The following is a 7,057-nucleotide window of genomic DNA, read 5'->3' as shown; positions in this document are numbered from 1 at the left end:
ATCGCCGAAGAATTGATGCTTTTGAATTCTGGTGCTGGAGGAGACTCTTGAGAGTCCCATGGACTGCAAGAAGATCAAACCTATCCATTCTGAAGGAAATCAGCCCTGAGTGCTCACTGGAAGGACAGATCCTGAAGCTGAGGCTCCAATACTTTGGCCACCTGTGAGAACAGAAGACTCCCTGGAAAAGATAGAGGGCACAAGGAGAAGGGGACGACAGGACGAGATGGTTGGACAGTGTTCTCGAAGCTACGAACATGAGTTTGACCAAACTGCGGGAGGCAGTGGAAGACAGGAGTGCCTGGCGTGCTCTGGTCCATGGGGTCACGAAGAGTTGGACACAACTAAACGAATAAACAACAACAAAATCCTTTTTTGAGATGAACAGAACTGAGAACAGTATTCCAAGTGTGGTTGTGCCATAGTATTATGATATTGGCAGTTTCGTTTCATTCCCTTTCCTAATAATAATAATAATAATAATTTATTATTTATACCCTGCCCATCTGGCTGGGCCTCCCCAGCCACTCTGGGCGGCTTCCATAAAAACCAAAAATACAATAAAATATCACACGTTAAAAACTTCCCTGAACAGGGCTGCCTTAAGATGTCTCCTGAATGTCAGGTAGTTGTTTATCGCTTTGACATCTGCTGGAAGAGCGTTCCACAGGGCGGGCGCCACTACCGAGAAGGCCCTCTGCCTGGTTGCCTGTAGCTTTGCTTCTCGCAATGAGGGAACCGCCAGAAGGCCCTCGGCGCTGGACCTCAGCGTCCGGGCAGACTGATGGGGGTGGAGACGCTCCTTCAGGTATACTGGACCGATCCCTAATGATCCCTAACACTGAATTCAACTTTTTCGCTACAACTTCGGTGTTTCATTCCTAAACAGTCACCATCAGTTGAGAGCACATTAGCATACATGTGAAATTAGGAATTTTTTGTCCAATGTACACCACTTTACACTTGCTTACATTGAATTGCATTTGCCTTTTACTTCTCATTCACCCTGTTTAAAGATCTCTTTTTGGAGCGCCTGACAATCCCTTTTTTATTTAACCATCCTGAACAATTCAGGCACCCTACTACTCACCCCTAACTCTAGGTGATTTATAAACAAGTCAAAAGCCACAGGCCCCAGTACCAGACCTTTAGGGACTCCACTTTCTGAACCCTTCTGTTGGGATAATTCTCTGCTCCTACTCTGCTTCCTGTTCTGTAACCAATTGTAACAAAGGTGTTAAGTTGGGTGCCAGACTTCTAACTCCTGGATCCAGCAAGTGTTAAAAGCTGAAGCCAGGTTAGCATCCTGGGTGATGGGCCATTAAGAGAACCAAGGATCAAGGGCTTTTGCAAGATGGCAAGTGCGTAGGGACCCCTTCCCTCAACAGATAAAGCCAGAATTTTAGGGTGTGACCCTAGATGCAAAAGCTGCAGGCTGGGAAGGAAGAGAAGTAGAGCAATGACTGATTTCTGTTTGAATCCAAGGCTGTTGTTATAGGAGAAATAAGACCCTGTAGGGTTACTGTATTTTCTGGTGTATAAGGCTACTTTTTAACCCAGGAAAATCTTCTCAAAAGTCGAGGGTTGTCTTATACGCCAGCTACAGCAGCAGTTCCTGCAGCAACTCCCCACCAAAGGATAAAACGACAGCAAATTAAATCAGAGGATACCAAGCTCTCTAGATGAAGCAGAAATAGGCTTGAAAATTGGCCCCAGAAGCCCCCGGCCACTGGGACGTGGAGCGGATTTCCGAACAGGACTGGAGACTGATTTTTTTATTTTTATTTGGTTTGCGTTGGAAGAGGGATAGTCTTATATGGCAAGTATATCCCAAACTCTATATTTTAACTGGAAAAGTTGTGGGGGTCGTCTTATACGCCCAGTCGTCTTATACGCCGGAAAATATGGTATATTGGCTCGGGTAATATTTATGTATAAATAAACCATCTAATGCTATGGGAGCTCTGTTGCGAATGGCAGTGGACACCAGTAATAATTGAGCATGGTGACTGACGGTGGTGTTAGGTCTTTTTTTGATGCTGGAAGTATATATACCATGTTACACTTAACTATTAGCACCTAGAAGACAGGTGATCTTCTAGTACTATTGGATAAAAGTTTCTGTACAAACAGCATAATATTTTATCTGAGAAGTTTTTATTGGTTGTTTTCAGCCTGTTCAATTTACAAGTATTACCCTAAAGAACAACCTTTAGGACCCAAAATGCATCTTCTTCTTTTTAATGCAAGACTGCAAACCATTCAGTTCTTTGGTTTCACAGCAAGGACATTTTGTTTATTGATTTTGAAAAACAAATAGGCTGCTTTTCTGTTCCCCAAAGCGTGTAAAATACTGCTAAATACCCAACAGTAAAATAACGAGAATAAAAATAATAGAAATTTCCATATCTATACAGCAATTTTGCTGGTTGTTTTATGATGTTTTGGCAGCATTGCCTACATACCAACTGCAAAATAAATTAAGCTCTTTTTGTCTAGAAAATAATTTTAGTAGAAATCTCTTTAATACTCCATCTGGGGGTTTTCTTAAATTAATTATTTCCTTGTAGACTGGTTGAATACAGTCTAGAAATGAATATAACGTGCAAATTACATTTATCACAAGCTCCACATATATTTCAGGGTGTTCAACTATTTGTCTTCATAACAGTCAATATTCAGCAGGCAGTTTTGTTCCTGCTTGCTTCTGCTTACTCATCACATTTTGGCCTTGCAGTGTATCAAAAGAAAAAGTCAGTATCGGAAGGATATAATTCAGGAGTGCTCAACTCAAAAGTTCTTTCAGGACCACCCTTTAAATTTTTGCCAAAGACTGCCACATTTTTATGCTGAGCACAAACTATTACAATGTTAACTGTGGAGTTTTTCTTTTTAAACCATTCTCTCAAATGCCTTTTTTTTCTGATGGTGCTCCACATAGCACAAATCTGTCTAAATTGCACCTTTCCGCTTACTCCTTCTCCACTCCATGGTCTGGCATCTATGATCAATTACACACATACATTTAAGCACACTCAACACATGTTTAAAGCACATGGCTTCCTCCAAAGAATCGAGGGAACTGTAGTTTGTTAATGGTGCTTGGTATTGTTAATCTGTGCGAGAGAAATTGGAAGTTCCTGGGATTCTACAAGGGAAGCCATGTGCATACAGCATCCTTCTTAAAGGACTGTCTCACACTTTCCCCTCCATGAATCCATACAGTGGTACCTCGGGTTACAGACGCTTCAGGTTACAGACTCTGCTAACCCAGAAATATTACCTCGGGTTAAGAACTTTCCTTCAGGATGAGAACAGAAATCGTGCTCCGGCGGTGTGGTGGCAGCAGGAGGCCCCATTAGCTAAAGTGGTGCTTCAGGTTAAGAACAGTTTCAGGTTAAGTACGGACCTCTGAAACGAATTAAGTACTTAACCGGAGGTACCACTGTACTGCCCAGCAGTCTGCAGCCACCTTCCATTAGTTTTTCCAATGAGGGCATCTTCACTCCATCTCTTTCCAGTTCATCATGCTTCTGTTAGTTCCTTCAATCACATTTGTGTTTTTGGCAGTCATCTCAATCACTTCCACCTTATTAGTGAGCTAGTTTGGTGTTTTAAAAAAATTAATATACGGTAAATGGAAGCCAGTCTTTTCTTCATAAACAAAAATGTCCAAGTGTTGGTTCCTTCCAAACAACTTCTTTGTTTTGCAGCGATTTCTAACTTGTTTCCATGATTTCTTGCAGGGTGTTTTGATATCTCTGTTGTTAATTCCCACCTCACTTTGCCATTCCTGAAAACTTCATATACCCTTATAAGTATCATCACTTGTTTTAAAAATCATCTGCCCCATTCTTGCTGGGGGATTCCCTTTTAAAATTTTGTATACCTTTATATAAAGAAATACTGCATTTAAACTAAAGCATGTGAATTATGAACATGATATCCTTTTTTGCAATAGTTCACCAAAACCAAGAGCTCGTCCATACTTTAAAAATCCAGATTTTCAATCATCGCTTTGTCCTCACACTGCCCAGAACCAAGTGGTTTGTGTACGGCCTATTTTTAAAACCCGGATCTTCTGTGTCCATCTCCCCCTTATTTATCATTAATATCTTCACCTCTAACCCTGTCTCCATGGAAACTGCTCTTACCTATTGAAGTGAGCATGCTCAACGGAACCTTTTTTCTCCGCCTCCAGGACATGCACAGATTAATCTGCAGATCTGTTTATTGGAAAATAAAATAACTTCCCTAACAACTATATGTGCACAAAGTGGGTGATGTGCAGTTTAACACTCTATTGATGCCAGAGGACTCAAGGGAAAGGATCTATATTAGTGCATGTTAAAAAAAAGTTTGTTGTTTTTTTAAAAAAGAGTGTTTCTTTAATGTTGTAGTAAGGCAGCATGGGACGCGGGTGGCACTGTGGGTTAAACCACAGAGCCTAGGACTTGCTGATCAGAAGGTCGGCGGTTCGAATCCCCGCAAAGGGGTGAGCTCCTGTTGCTCGGTCCCTGCTCCTGCCAACCTAGCAGTTCGAAAACACATCAAAGTGCAAGTAGATAAATAGGTACCGCTCCGGCGGGAAGGTAAACGGCGTTTCCGTGCGCTGCTCTGGTTCGCCAGAAGCGGCTTAGTCATGCTGGCCACATGACCTGGAAGCTGTCTGTGGACAAACGCCGGCTCCCTCGGCCAGTAAAGCGAGATGAGCGCCGCAACCCCAGAGTCGGTCACGACTGGACCTAACAGTCAGGGGTCCCTTTACCTTTACCTAAGGCAACATCAATCAATTCCAACAAAACTCAGAGAGTGTTACATGCTTATATTGGTCACATAAAAGTAAGAAAAGGAGCAAGGAAATTGTCAAATAACTATATCATTGAACACATTGCCAAGGCCTCAACTATCCATGACATAGCATCTCCATAAGTAAGCATTGATACCTGGAGGTCTCACATTAACATCACTTCGATTTGTATAGCTGATATATGATTGTGTTTAGTTTGGCTTTTAAGAACCCCTTTTTTTTTTGTTATTAAATGCTTGGCAAGAGACAGATCCTAAACTTTTTTAATGCTCTTGGGTTGGATCCAGAGCTGTGTTTAATAGAGCTCTACTAGCTAGATGCTCCATTAGGAGGAAGAGGTGGTTTTCAAACAATTCTTCTTCCCCTATTCCTCTGCCCAAAATCCATTCTGGTGGTGATAGAGAGAACTGTCAGAAGAAGAAGGGGCCGCCAAAATCACTGCTGACCCATCCTCCTGCAGGTAAAGGTAAAGGGACCCCTGACCATTAGGTCCAGTCGTGACCGACTCTGGGGTTGCGGCGCTCATCTCGCTTTATTGGCCGATGGAGCTGGCGTACAGCTTCTGGGTCATGTGGCCAGCATGACTAAGCCGCTTCTGGCGAACCAGAGCAGCACACAGAAACGCTGTTTACCTTCCCGCTGGAGTAGTACCTATTTATCTACTTGCACTTTGATATGCTTTCAAACTGCTAGGTTGGCAGGAGCTGAGACCGAGCAACAGGAGCTCACCCCGTCTCGAGGATTCGAACCGCCGACCTTCTGATCGGCAAGTCCTAGTCTCTGTGGTTTAACCAACAGCGCTACCCGCATCCTGCAGGTGGGGGCATCTAATTAGCTGACAGGGCGCATGAGCGTAGCCAGGGTTTCCGTTGGGATGGCAGGACTTTGCTAGGGGGGACAGGACTCTTGTTAGTGGGGGGGCAGAACCAATGTGATTGGTCAGTTAAGTGTTTTTATTGTTTTACTTGATCTTGGGGGGGGGAACCTGCCCCTCCGCCACCCCCCGGCTACGCCCATGACAGGGATTCTTTGCGCAGACCTTCCTTCATGGAGACAGGTGTCCAATCTTTGGGTATTTGAAATTCTCCTAAGAGAGGCAGAAATAGACAGAGAGCAGATAAACATGGTTTATTGTTAAGCAAGACTTAACTTGCTAGCTTTGGAGCGGTGGTACAGCCTATAGTTAGAGTACTAAAGTGGGGTTCCAGACACTCTTTTTCTAGAAAAATAGCAATACACACACATCCTGAGCCTAAGATGGAGGCGTTCACAGCATTAGCAGCCGAAGAAGGTCTTGTTTCCCCCATTCCTGCAGCCTTGGATTCAAACAGAACTCAACCCTGTCTCTCACTCTCCCCAGCTTGCTGCTTTTCTTCTAGCTCACACCACTCTCAAATATCTGTTCTTAACTCTGGCTTTGTGCTTCTAATGATCCATGAGTTGATCCATTTGCCGCCCTCACACAGATCTCCTTCCTTTGTTCCCCTCAATGGCCCATCACCTAGGCAATCACTCCCCCAGGAGGCTAACCTGGCTATTCTGATAATTAGAAGGGGGCCCAGGCATTAGAAGGGTCTCAGCACACAGCCTACTCCCCACCGTCAACTCATAACAATAAAATAATTGAGGTAATACTTTGAACTTACCATGAAGTTACTCAGAAGCATCCACTGCATTCATTTGTACAGCTTCAGAGAGAAATCACTTTTTATTCTGAAGTGTAGCTTGCTTTTCTTCTGGGGTACAAGCAGCTGCAATGCAAGCTTCAAAGCAGCCGCCAGCTGTAGAAATGGCTTTCTACTGCTCATGCGTATCTTTTTCTTGGATTGTGGCCAATATCAGGGCAGCGCAAGTAATGTGAAACCTTGATACATAAAGCTCAAAAGTGCATAATAGGCAGGAGCAGCAACAAATGCATGTAAATACAGTGGCACCTCAGGTTAAGTACTTAATTCGTTCCGGAGCTCCATTCGTAACCTGAAACTGTTCTTAACCTGAAGCACCACTTTCGCTAATGGGGCCTCCTGCTGCTGCCGCGCCGCCGGAGCCCGATTTCTGTTCTTATCCTGAAGTAAAGTTCTTAACCTGAAGCACTATTTCTGGGTTAGTGAGTGTGTAAACTGAAGTGTATGTAACCTGAAGCGTATGTAACCCGAGGTACCACTGTAATCAGAAAGTTCAAAACTCTAGGCAGGAGATAAAAGGCAAAGGAGCCCTGACAGTTAAGTCCAGACACGAACGACTCTG

The 7,057-nt window shown here is 43.7% G+C and overlaps 1 long non-coding RNA gene across 1 annotated transcript; it reads right to left on the bottom strand.

The window, feature by feature from the left end:
• Positions 1-224: 224 nt before the first annotated feature.
• Positions 225-5,429, bottom strand: LOC309514502. The gene is made up of 3 exons (XR_014212013.1): positions 5,162-5,429; positions 820-5,123; positions 225-456 (listed from the first exon to the last, which is right to left on the bottom strand). It is a non-coding gene; the product is annotated as an uncharacterized lncRNA (long non-coding RNA).
• Positions 5,430-7,057: the final 1,628 nt, after the last annotated feature.

This window comes from Podarcis vaucheri (genome assembly GCF_965113315.1).
Source record: "Podarcis vaucheri genome assembly, chromosome: 11".
Taxonomy (NCBI): Eukaryota; Metazoa; Chordata; class Lepidosauria; order Squamata; family Lacertidae; genus Podarcis; species Podarcis vaucheri.
The sequence above is the reverse complement of the archived record's forward strand: the minus strand, read 5'-3'. Positions and strand labels throughout refer to the sequence as shown.